This window comes from Paroedura picta, chromosome 2 (assembly GCF_049243985.1).
Source record: "Paroedura picta isolate Pp20150507F chromosome 2, Ppicta_v3.0, whole genome shotgun sequence".
Taxonomy (NCBI): Eukaryota; Metazoa; Chordata; class Lepidosauria; order Squamata; family Gekkonidae; genus Paroedura; species Paroedura picta.
This window is the reverse complement of record NC_135370.1, coordinates 41,173,526-41,186,539: the sequence shown is the minus strand read 5'-3', so window position 1 is coordinate 41,186,539 and position 13,014 is coordinate 41,173,526. Positions and strand designations below refer to the sequence as shown.

General features: G+C 46.4%; 1 long non-coding RNA gene across 2 annotated transcripts; it reads left to right on the top strand.

Annotated features, from left to right (window-relative positions):
* Window positions 1–4,556: 4,556 nt before the first annotated feature.
* Window positions 4,557–11,132, top strand: LOC143829292 (uncharacterized). Of its 2 annotated transcripts, none has more exons than XR_013228056.1 (3): window positions 4,557–5,092; window positions 9,232–9,306; window positions 11,044–11,132. It is a non-coding gene; the product is annotated as an uncharacterized LOC143829292 (long non-coding RNA). The 2 variants fall into 2 exon arrangements; XR_013228057.1 differs by lacking the exon at window positions 11,044–11,132 and adding an exon at window positions 10,578–10,812.
* The last annotated feature ends 1,882 nt before the right edge of the window (window positions 11,133–13,014 follow it).

Genomic DNA, 13,014 nt, shown 5'->3' with positions numbered 1-13,014 from the left:
GTTGGTTATCACTATATATATATATATATATATTATTGTTGAACATTGCATTATGTCTAAATGTTCGTTGGCTATCACGAGTCATGTAAATATGTGTGTGTGTGTGTGTGTGTGTATATATATATATATATATATATATATATATAAACAACTAATAATTTGGGGACAAGGGTTCAACCCTGTCAACTTTTTTTGCTCCGCTAGTCTCCTCATTACAGCTGCCCTGCTTCTGTACATGCGACTGCCAGAACCCCAGTGCAGAAATGGCTGTAGTAGCTGATACAGGACAGGAAGAGGCCTGGAGGATCATTGTCCATGGGGTCGCGATGGGTCGGACACGACTTCGCACCTAACAACAACAAGCTGATACAAAAGGCCTTGACCGACACCATAGATAACCACTGCCACTCAGAGCAGACAGGACTGACCTTGGCAGACCAATGAGCTGATGGAGTATAAGGGAGCTGGGGGTGTTGATTATCTTTGGAGGCATTGGTCACCTTCTTGTTCCACCACGTGCCCACACCTTCTTCTATCATTCCTCAGCGTCAGAAAACACGTAAACCATTACGCAAAACAAATATAAGTCCTTGCAAGGGATGAAGCTAAAAAAGCAAAAATCTCATCAATTCAATATAACCAGAAACTCTATCTTTACCATGACAAAATAACGGTTCTATTGATTGCACACACCGTATTATGTAGGATGGTGGGTTTTCTCTCTCTCTCTTACACATTCTGTTCTGTGGCTTTTATTGCCTGGGACAGATGGCTTCTCTCTGTTGATAGGATGCAACAGTGTTTGGTGGCTTTGGGTTTGTTTTTATTGAGAGATTATTGGCTTGTAGGATTTGTTCAGGATCTCGCTGTACTTAAGCTTTAATAGACTGGGATTTGCTTTATTGTTAGATTATTTTATTAGATATTACTTTACAGAACAGAAACAGCACAGTGGTTTCCCCCCCCCCTTCATCAGCCACCAAGAACAGCTACTAGAGCAAAACAAAATGAAACAAAGCCAATGGCAGGAGAAGACTTTTCAAGGGCCCAGACTAGCAAGATAAGGGGCTAGAGCCCATGGATCTGCTCCCATAGGTATGGTGCCATGCCATCATCCTGGTACAAGAGGCTCTAGTGCAGAGCCTCTTGCCTAAAGGGAAGAAAATTGCAACACAGCAAGTCACGAACAATTCGCAAAGCATACGTGGGACCCAGTGCTCATATTGGGTTCAATCCAGCTAGCTTTCCACTCAGCCTTCTCCAAGTCTTCTTATTATTATAGTCCCAGTCCCACATGGCTTTTTGCCATTCAGGTCTCCTAATTCCCAGCAGGGACCTTTTTGCAGTTACAGGGGTCCCCCCCCCCCTGTCCTTTTTCAACAGTGGATCCAACCCAGTATGTCATTTTCTAGCCAGGTACAAACCCCATTAAAACCCCCCAGGGTTTTAATAATATAATATAAATATGTAGTATGACATTTTAATCACATTTGATCATTTATTAAAGGAATGTTTTGTTCCTGCCTGACCTACATTCAAGACCCTCTGGATTCTCCCCAAGACTCAAGAAGCCAAGCGGGCACCAGCAAACTTGTTGGTGGATCCCATGACACCCCTGTAACATCATGCTGCAGATCTCTGCATGAGAAGAAAAAGAAGAAGATGATGGTGATGATATTTAAATAATAAATTTGTATTTATATCCCACCCTTCCAGTGCTCAGGATGGATAACAATATTTAAAACAGGTATAAAGATTTTAAAAACTTTACACTTTATAATTCCTATAATTGAACTAGAATTCCAGAAGGGGATGGTTATGGCTGGAGATGGTCTCCAACATTCCCTCTCCCCTCCTCCCCTAGCAGGAGTTCCCATGTCTCTCCAGCCATTTACTTGTTCACCATTTACAATTTCAGGCTGTAAATATTCTTTATTTAGATCTTCCTGCACTTTCCAGATGTGCAGGACCAATGCTGGTCTGTCTGTGCTCCAAAATACAATCAGTTGCTGGCAAGGGCTGCCCAACGCCCATAGCCATGGAGGGACATACCTGCACCACCACCCCAATCTCAGTCTGCAAGCCTCTACCATCGTCTCTAGATCAGCTCTGCAGGCAAAAATGGCTACTTTGGAGGGTGGACTGTGAGGCATTGTACCATTCTAAGGCCCTCCTCCAAACGTCCAGGAATATTTCCAATCCAGGTAGCCGTTGCCTCCAGGTGGGGTCTGAAATATTCCTGGAATTACAGCTCGTTTCCAGATTATAAAGATCAGCTCCCCTGGTGAGCGTTTGTCTGTGGAAGGTGTACTCTGAGGCATTGTACCATTTTGTCCCACCTCCAAACCTCCAGGAACATTTCCAAACCAGGGGTAACCAACCTCCAGGTGAGGCCTGGACTAAGGTGACCAGATTGTGAGGGAGCTAAAGCGGGACACGGGGGGGGTGACGGCGGGGGGAGGCTTCGGTTCGGCGGTGGCAGCAGGGGTGCTCTCCTCCTGGTGCCCCACCCTGGCTTGCCCACCTGCTTCCTCTTCCTGGCCATATGCACCGGCACACACAAACGCCCAGCCAGCCGCAAGAGAGGAACTCAGACTCGGCAGGAAGAAGGAGTGCACCATGGCACATTTTGGCCCCAGCCCCAGCCACGGCCGCCTCATTTGCCTGCTGCCTGGCTCATCTTTGTCTTCTCTCTGGCCGGCCAGCCAGGCAGGCGGAGCAAAGCGGGGAGCGAGGCAGAGGCAGCCGCCTAGCCGCCCGCCCCATCTGGGTGGGCCCGCTGCGCAGCTTCTCCTCCACCACCTTCGCCGCCGGCTCCCTTGGGCCCAGCCAGGTGCGATGCCCTGGAGGAGCCGCAGCCCCATCGGGCAGGGCGGAGGCGAGGTGGCCAGCCCTATCTGCAGGTCACAGCGTGCTCATAGTCTTTGAAGTGCCTCAACCGCTGCCCACTCCTAGGTGTAAACTGCACGGAGCTTTTATTCCAATCCCAGGTCGATTCAGTCCCTGCCCTCTACACAGAATGCGTTTTTCGTTTGGATTTTGGGCGATTTAAATTTTCTTTCTGCAGCAAGAAGGATTGACCCAGAGTGACCCTACCTTTATTGTGCGATATCTTAGAGTGCTTTTAATGATCAATATTTTTCAAATCTGGATTGGGAAACCAAGCTCCGTGGTAGAGAAACTCTGATAGGCCACACCTGGTCATGTGACAAGCTTGCCTTAAAGGAGAAGCCCTAATTTCTCTCAACTTCTGTCGATCCTGGATTTTTCCTCCCTCCTCTGCCTTTTTCGATCTTCTCCCTCCCCCCCACTCCAAGAAAAGAAAGAGGCCCCCTGCCTGGCTCCTCTCTCCCCCCCCCCCATTCAAGAAAAGAAAGAAAGAGGCTTGGCTCCACCCCCCCTTCTGAACTACCCTAACCACATGCAGAAGATTTTCCTGATTCAATGGGGGGGGGGGGAGAGGAAGACCCGAGTTCAAAGCGATCTGAATTCAACAGGATTGACAATGGAATAAAGAAAGTAAGTGCAGACTCTGCCTGGTCAATGCTGTCAGGGTGTGTGTGTGTGCATGCGGGGAAGCACCGCAGCGCGCTCTTGCTGATCCCACTCGCCCGCTCCGCGGCGGGCCTATGGAATGTGACTCCACAATGGCTCTCAGAGACCAATGCTAGAGTTGCTCTTCTCCCTCCCCCCACTGTTTTGTCCAACATTAAAATCTTTGGCAAGGAATCTTCTAGCCACCCCCAAACAGAGGGATTTCCCCTCAGAATTCCCACAGCACACGAAGGCCGGGCCTTAGAGGGCCCTCCCTCCGATTGGCTGACTCTCCTTCCCCCATATTCTCATTGGCCCTGGTCGCCGTCTGTTGCAGGGAGGCAGCAGCCCCTGGGAGTGTGCTCAACAGGCACCTGCCTGCTCTGTCAGTGGTCTGAAGCAAAGGGAGCGAAGTCCTTGGACATGACAGCTAGGGGCGGGACACACAGCCTGACTGGGCAGCCGGCCACTCAGGCGGCAGGACGACGCAGGCAGGAGCATTCATTGGCCCTTAAATTGAAAGGCCCAGGCCTTAGGTCTTTTATAATAATTACAGATATTATTCCTGGCCTCAACCATAAGCCCGGTGGAATATCTCTGTTTTGCAGGCCCACAGAGCCCGGTTTAGATCCCGCAGAGCCCTGATGTCTTCTGGTAGCTCGTTGTACCCGGCTGACAAAGTCAAGGCCAACTTCACCTCTTTTGGGCCAGGGGCTCTGAGCAGATGTTATTCTGAAGATCTCAGTGCTCTTGGAGATATATAAGGGGAAAGGCAGTCCCGTAGGTATGCTGGTGTCGCTGATGTAAGGCAATCCTTACATTGGTTGAGGCCAAGGCAGTTTAACACCTTAAGGGCCTTTCTCCTCTGTTTCCTTCCTCTTATTCCTCTGTTAGCATTTATTACCAACCTTGCAGGCTAGAGGGAAGATGGCTGGTGGAGGGGAAACTTTGTTAGTCACTGATAATTTAACAGTTCATTTTAGTATTTTTATTCTGTTTTATTGTTTATTTTATCCTACTGTTGTAGGGTACAAGTTGATTTATTATTATTAATAATCCCCGTGTAGAATTATTGCAACTGCAATCCATGAGTCTAAAACTGCATAAAACGCACTATTAATTGTCCATCCCATTTACCCCTCATCCCAATTTCTTTTCCCCTTTGATTGCTACCCATATTGCTGCTCTAGACTTCCCACAGCTGGATTGTTGGGCAAAACAGCAGTTGCTCCTTTCATATTTAAACCATGCCCTTATCCACATTTTGACTGTCATCTGTAGGGGGGAAAAACAGTCTGCATCGTTCTAACCTATTTATTGGTTTACAGCTCAAAAGTCCTAATAAGGAATGTCACAAATCCCCGTGGTGTCACTGAAGGCCTTTGGCATCAGGACTTCTGATTTAGCTGAAAGATACATAAAAATCACATTCAGCCAAGACAGCTCCCTACTGGCAACGCATCTGAAACAGCCCAGGAGCAAAGGGTTGGCGCTTGGCTACTTATGTTCAGATGCTAGGATGCAGAAGATTCTCCAAGATCTGTCCTCTTCCTCTCTGGTACATTTCATTAGGATTGGAATACCCCAAAAATCTGCTCAAATGGAAGATTTCTCCTCACAGAGCACAGCCGACGGTTGGGAGGGAGTTATTAGAAGCACGGCGGCATCATTTGAGTCCCTGTAATCCAAAATCTTATTCATACCAGTGGTCCCATAGGAGTCCACAAGGCAGAAGAAATACATAAAGGCTATGTGACAGAAAGTAGCTGAAGCTGCAACTCTGATATACTTTCCCAATTACCAGGCCTTGTCACACTGTCAAATAAGTCAATTCTGCCACAGCCTCCCAATTTGATTCACCTCAGCGGGTGGGAAAATAGAGAATTGCCTCCCAGTTAGTTACCACAGGTAAGAGCGTTTCATAGTCCCACCAGACAGTGGAACATACCTTACTCCTCACAGATAGATTCGGGTGGATAGCTGTGTTCGTCCGAAAGAGTGTGTTTGAACACGAGAGCTTATACCTTGAATAAATCTTCGATGGACTGAAACTTTGTTCTTACTCTTCATAGTCATTCATGGACTATTTCAGCCTCTGAAGTAATAAATCATGAGGGTAGGAATAGGGTTGGATCCAAAAGGTACAGAGAAGGGCTATTTGACACTTTTCATTGCCATCGTCATGGGGGAAGGGGAGAAGGAAACGAATCAAAAACTATTCTTCCAACTTTGTGGAACTCAGCTCACCCAGGTGGCCTGAAATCTCCTCATGCCATGGGGCAGTGAGGAAGTCCATGGCCCCAAGCTGACTTCCCTGGTGCAACCCCTTTTGCTCACAGCACCACGGGGTGTCCCACATGCCCCCCGGGTCCTGGTGACGGCCCCTGTGGGAAATTGGGCCCTTTAGGACAGTCAGCAGAATTCCAGCTGCCCAAAATACCTCAGAGCTGGTGGAGGGAGGCAGGATGGTAAGTGTAGAACTCCAAAGGAGAAGTGGCAGAGGGGGAGACCAGAGAAGGAGACTGATGCCCACACTGAATTATGTTTGACACCAAGGTAGGGTAGTGGTCACAGAATCTCCTGGCTCAGAGGAGAAGCAGATTATGAGGCCTTGCGTTGCAAGCCAGATTTGTCCATAAACAAATACAAACCAGTGCTTGGGTCTTCCCTTATGGGGAACTCTGACGTGTCCCTGCTGATGGGAGGCATCACTCTCTTGAGGGCGCATGGGAACTGCGAGAGATGTAGCCCGTTTGAGCATTGTGTCAACACTAGTAGAAGCTCTTGGACAACCATTTCCGATAGAGCGCTAGTGTCCTGTTTTGTTTTTCACACAACGTTTACTGTTAGTTGTTCTTTCAGTTTGGTGTGTGGTAGGTTGTAAGGAGGGGGGTGAGGCCAAGGGACTCAGGCATTTTTTTGTTGTTGTTGTTGTTGTTCCCTTCAGTTTTATTCTTAGGCTTTGGTTCTTTCTAGTTTTGTGGCTTTTGGTTTCCAGTTATATTTGAAGAAGAAGTTGGCTTTTATACCCCACTTTTCACTGCCTGAAGGAGTCTCAAAGCGGCTTACAATCACCTTCCCTTTCTCTCCTCACACACAGCTAGGTGGGGCTGAGAGAGCTCTGACAGAACTGCTCTCTGAAAACAGCTCTAACAGGACTGGGACTGGTCACCCAGCTGGCTGCATGTGGAGGAGCTGGCAATCAATCCCAGCTTGCCAGATTAGAAACTGCCGCTCTTAACCTCGACACCATGCTGGCTCTTTTGCTGCTGTTGGGCCTGGTGGTAGGGAAGGCCAAGGGTTCCTGAACTTACTTTCTGCATTGGTTCTTGGGTTTAAAACTTGGTTAACTTTCCATTTTTAGTTCTTTTTGGGAGGTTTGTGTGGGGGGGGTTCTGCTTGGTTTTAAAAATCGGTTATTGTACTTGAATTCGTTCTCCAATTCACCATCCCTTGCTTTTTCTTCTTTTTCTCTATTTTTGTGGAGTTGGGGGATTAGGATTTGTTGCTAATTTCCTCTGCTTTCTCCTCCTTTTCTTTTTCATTTGTGTGCATACAGAGGGGATTTTAGCTTAGGTTCTTCTTACTTTCTGTCTTAAGACCTTTCCTCCTCCTTTCCTTCTAGTAGCCCCCCCTGTCGATGGACTACAATTCCCATGAGCCCCTGCCAGTGCAGTTTGACTACCCCTGTTTTAGAAGGTTGGTTTGGGAGTGGGGGGTGCTGAGGTTCACTATTTTGTCACTATTCCAAGGGTGCTTCTGGCCTCAAGGGGTATTGAGTAAAATACTTAGGTGCTGCTAAATGGGCTTTTAGTAATAAGGGTCTGTTTTAGGAATTGTTTAACTTTTAAACACTTTTAATTAAATTTCAGCATAAGGCTTCATTTCTTCCCTAACTAGGCCAGCCCTAGGAGGATATTAAAAGAGGCAAGGTTGTGCGTGTCTCCAAAACGGTGAAATAACAGCTTAGATTAATTTTTTTTTAAGCTGTGCTCTCAGCTTCCGTGAAGGCGAGCGCTTTTAGACAAATTTTGCGTTAGGTTGTCCTGTTTTTTTTTTTTTTTTTTTTCAGGAGGGAGCTCCTGCATTTCCATAAAGGTAATCCGGCTTGTGTTCCAACAGAATCTAGTCAGGGGAAGTTGAATAAAGAGCCTTAGATCTTTAAAAAGGTTTGCCATTCTATCTCAAGGGTAGTTTATTAAACCATAGTCTGGTTTCAGTATAGGAAAACCCATAAAAAGCTGGGGTCAACACAACATGAGGAAATGTATTAAAGCAGGGGTAGTCAAACTGCGGCCCTCCAGACGTCCATGGACCACAATTCCCAGGAGCCCCCTGCCAGCGAACGCTGGCAGGGGGCTCCTGGGAATTGTAGTCCATGGACATCTGGAGGGCCGCAGTTTGACTACCCCTGTATTAAAGCGTCGCGGCATTAGGAAGGTTGACAACCACTGCACTAGAGGAAGAGATGGAGGTGCAACTCAAGATGCTACAGTCTCTTCCCCTTCCCCTTCAGGCATCTCTTCCTGTTCTCCCAACATACATCTGTCTGAGCTTCATTTTATCCCTGCTATGTCCTTCTGGGGCTGAGAATGACTGGCCTAGAGTCAAACAACCAACCTTCTTGGCAGAGTGAGGATTCAAACCTGGGGCTCCCAGACCCTGGTCCTACATTCTAACCCAGGGGTGGCTCATGGGACTTGTAGTCCATGAGCATCTGGAAAGCTACCGTTTGGCTACCCCTGCCGCTAACCACTATGCCTAACCAACATCATAAAAATGCAGTGAAGTGTCAACAGATTCACAAGTATCCTCCTCTGATTCCCTTCATAGCATGTTTTCATCAGTGACTCAGAAACTATTTGTAGATTAATGCGAGTGTTTCCCCCATTCCTCGGCCTAGCAAAATAAAATATTTTCACGCTATCTTCTGTTCCCCATTAATGCTGTGTATATATAAATAAGCCAGGTTATCTCTTCCTTTTTTTTTTTCTTCTTCTTCCTGGTGCAAAATTTTTTATCTAACTGCTGCTCACCCTAGTAGTTCAGGACTCCACTTCACTAAATTAGGGCACTTTATCTTAAGGCTTCATAATCTTACGAGACTATAATTGGAAAGTTTATTAAAAAAAAAGAAAAAGAAAAAGAACACCACCGTGCTTTGAAAGCATGAGATACGGAGAGGGAATGAGACGAGCCACCGCCGAATTACACCATCGCTGCCAGCCTGACTCCACTTGACAGAGCCGTTTAATATTTTGACAAGACAAAATATAAAGCAGCATTTTATTCTGTGGAGACTTCACTAGACACAAGCAGGGAAGTGCTTGTGATCAATAAAGTTTGCGGTGGAGAGTGATTTATTTACAGCAGGGTATTATGTAGAGAAAGAGCTGTGATATTTCCACAGGCTTTGACGGCATAATGGGCCCCTCTCAATCCTTACATGGAAGGGTTAGATTGTCATGGCTGCCGAGGCAGTATTCAAAACGTTATCTGATCAGCCTTAAAGACTTCAGAACGAGACAGATGATTAGTTACCCTAAACGATCCTCATCATGCAGAAATTGATGATTTAATATAGTCAATGACAGACGATTCCATTTGTACTAGATAAAGTGTCTGCGGTTTGTATCCATCATAATAGAGTTATTATTGAGCATAAAAGAAAAGCATGTTTAATATCATTAATTCCAGATATGTCGCTTTGCACATCTGGCATTCATCCACAGAGCAGAACCACTCCGGGCGATAGCTCCTGCCAGTACACGGGTGAGTCCGCTGTTTTTTTTTTTCCCCCTTTCTAATTTCAAAATGTTTTTCAGCACCTCCAGCTAGGTGCAATAACAGTTTACAGATTACCTATGTCATCACATTTTGACAAACTTCTCAATCTGATGTGACCTTCATCTTTAGCCATCTGCTTGCCTTTGTTTCTGCTGCGGCTTCTTCTTTAAAAAAAAAACACAACAACAACAAACCTCTCTGGCTTAAAGCCGTAGTAGTTCTCTCCGTATTCTTTCTTCTGGGTCAACATTTTCACCTGAGTAAACCCAAGAACACGGCCTGCAGTTTAAAGACAGCAACCCGGGTTCAAGTCCCCCAATGATTGGTATTAGGTGACCTCCTGGCTGCATGCTTTTCATCGCCTCGGATAAACGCATCTTGATTAAATTTGGTCAAACGGGATGGAGGGGAGGGGATTAATTGGAAATAAACTTCCTCCTTTCAAGGAAGCCATATTCATACAGTAATTCATAGGGTGTGAGCCCATACTCCAAAAAGCCTCAGGATCATTGGGAACCCAGCAGCTCTTCTGAGCAGATATTTAAGGACCATTTCCGCATGGAGGGGTAAAACGCGTGTCGCCTCCTGCTTGCAAACAGAATAGTAAACCTTGCGTTTGCAGCCCTCCTCGCAGGAGATCCCTCCCGCATTTTCCCTCTGCCCCATTGTGGCTTTTTGCCTCCTGCCGAGACTGCAAGGGAAAACAAGTTAATTGTCCATGACATCTTCATATTCTATATGCCATCTTATATGGTATTCTATTCCCAAACTTAACAAAAGAAATCAAACTTCTTCCCCTACCCTAAGGACCCAGTTAAAGAAGAGCCCCCATTTCAACTCTAGTTCCAAGGAAGTAGTCATATGCAGTAACTGGAGGCTCCAAAATTGGACACATATTCCATAGCTCTAAGGCTCTGACCAAAGTAGGGGAAAGGAAGTTCCTACAAAATCACAGGCATTAAGTGGCCCAGAGTTTCAGGTGGAATTAACTTTACAGGAAAGTAGACAGTGAGACTTGGGGGGAACTAGGTGATCCTCTTTTATTAGGCAATGCCTTGCAGACAGCAACAGGGACTGCAGTTGCCAGTAGTAGGCCTCAGGCTTCAGAAGGGCAGACATCACCAGCCAACCTACAGACTGTGCTAGCCAAGGGGTGTCTGTGGGGTTAGTCAATAAAGTTGAGAAAGGCTGGCCTAGATAAAGCAAAACATTTTGACTGGGGTGTAAACTGCACGGAGCTTTTATTCCAATCCCAGGTCGATTCAGTCCCTGCCGTCTACACAGAATGCGATTTCTGTTTTCTGTACATAAGCCAGGGCTTGAGATGAGGATCTTACCTGGTATGCTGTCCGTGATTTCAAAGGAAGCCAGTGCACGGGGAGTCCAGTCAGCTCTTTAATGTGACCTCAGCATGATGTTACAAGCAGCAAAACTGAACTGAGATCCCTCTGAAAACCCCAACTTATACACGTAAGCGAACAACGGATCTTCCTGCCAGTTCATGCTATTGGTCAGTTTTGGGTTCAAACTGACTGGATCTGGCAGATCTAGCCACGCACTGGTCAATGACATTGCCTGCTTCGATCCTGCCTTGGATCTCAAGCTTGGTCCTCAGCAGATCTGCAAACACCACAGGGTTGTTAAGTACCTGCTTAGCTTTAGTTCACTGATATCAATTGTAGCTGGACATCTCCAACTTCAACTTCAAATCTTTTTTTCCAGGGAGGATCTTTACAACACTGCCATCGATTTCAGTGTTATGGAACGACCTGGATTCAAGCAACCATTGGATAGTCGACTTCCCCCCGTTCAGGCCTTGGGTGGTTAAATGGCGAGTCCGGATGCTGTGTCCAATGAATTGGCTGTCAGTTGAAACTCAGAGTAATTTAGCTGTGCTGGTAGCTTTATTTATTACGCTTGATGCAGAAGTGGAAACACAAAATAACATTTCAGGGACAAAGCTGTTAACAATGGATGTCAACTAAGCCTTGCAACACCTCCTGCAGTGGGAAGATTATTTTCAAGTTCAAGTCAACCATTACTCGACCACTCAGAGCCTCTCCTCCAAAGGAAAGGGCACCATCACCACTTAAATCAGCTACATAAATATTAGGCTACCTAAAAACAGTCAGCTCAGCTTGAGGACTTTCATTTTGTATTTGCCAGTCGTCTCAGGCAACGTATTATGAGTAGAGTCACGTCCTTTTCTTCCCAGCTTGTTGCCAGACAAAAAGTTCCCATGATAGGAACTCACAAGTCAGCAGGCAAAAGTCAGTGAAGTCCCTGTAACTGCATGGTAAAAGTTGGCATGATCCTATCGTGTTCACTGTGTATGATCTCCCCCTCCGTGCATTTAGAGAACATGTGGCGAAGGAGAAGGACATTCAGCCAGAGGCATCTCTGATTGCCCTAAAATGGAAACAACAAGAACTACCTAACATTGACTCTTGGTTGGAGAAAGTAGGAGAATATGCTGTGATGGTTAAACTCACCAATTTGGCGACCAGCTGAAGAATTTTATGAGCACTGGGATTTCTTCTTAAAACATGCTGAAACATAGCTTGTCTGATTAGATGCTAAATTTCCGCTTCTTTCTTCTATTGGTAAATTAATGTGAGATTAATAAAACACAACAGCCAGAGCCATCTCTGCACAACAGCCACTTAATGAGTAAATGTATATATTTGCACCCTCTCTCCATAATCAGGGATACTTCATTTTTAATGTGGGGAGGGAGTGTATGTGCATACATTCAGGGGCGGCCTGCTCACTAGGCAGATATAGGTGATGGCCTCTAGCATCAGTCTTTGCCACAACTGGAGGGGCAGCAAGACAGCCCTCCCTGTGGAATAATGGATTTAGCCAGGGCCCCCTCCCATGCGCATTGCCTGATAACAAGTGCATCCTTGCGTAATGTATTGCGGAGGTGATGCCCTATCACAGATAGAACTGTTACATTGCCTTAAAAACAGCTCCAGTAGTGGAGCCAGTTTGGATATCCCACGGTCACTCATCAAGTGCCTCATCGTCAAACACTTCAAGGGCGTATATGGAAGAACCAAATCATATTCTCCTTGCCCACGATTTGCTTAGGGATCCAAGTGACTTCACCTAAGTGTTTAAGAAACTGATCAAGGTCCAAGGTTTTAGTTTTGACCTACAAGGCCATGCGCAGTCTGGGCCCAGTGTACTTGAGGGATCGCATTTCTGCCTTTGACCCCCTCAGAACATTTCACTCTGTGGGTCTGAAGAGGTTGGTGATCCCTGGCCCATGGGAGGTCCATCTAGCCTCGACCAGGGCCAGGGCTTTTTTGGCCCTGGCCCCTGCCTGGTGGAATGTGTTCCTGGAAAAGCTCAGGGTCCTGCCAGAACTGGATCAGTTCTCCAAGGCCTGCAAGACAGAACACTTCCGCCAGGCTTTTGGTTGAGGCTGGGCCAACAAAATATCTACCCCCCCCCTTTGAAGTTTCCCCCTGATAACATCACCCCAGTGACTTGACAGATTGGAGGATGGATATGGGGAGGCTGAGGTAGGGGGGAGGGGTTGGAGGATCTGTTATATTATTTTTATTTTGTGTTTTATCAATGTTCACCACCGCGAGATGGCAGGGTTACGGATGGCAGCATATGAATGTAATTCTAAATAAATAAAATAAACAAATTAATGCAGAGGTCCACACAAATGGGATGATT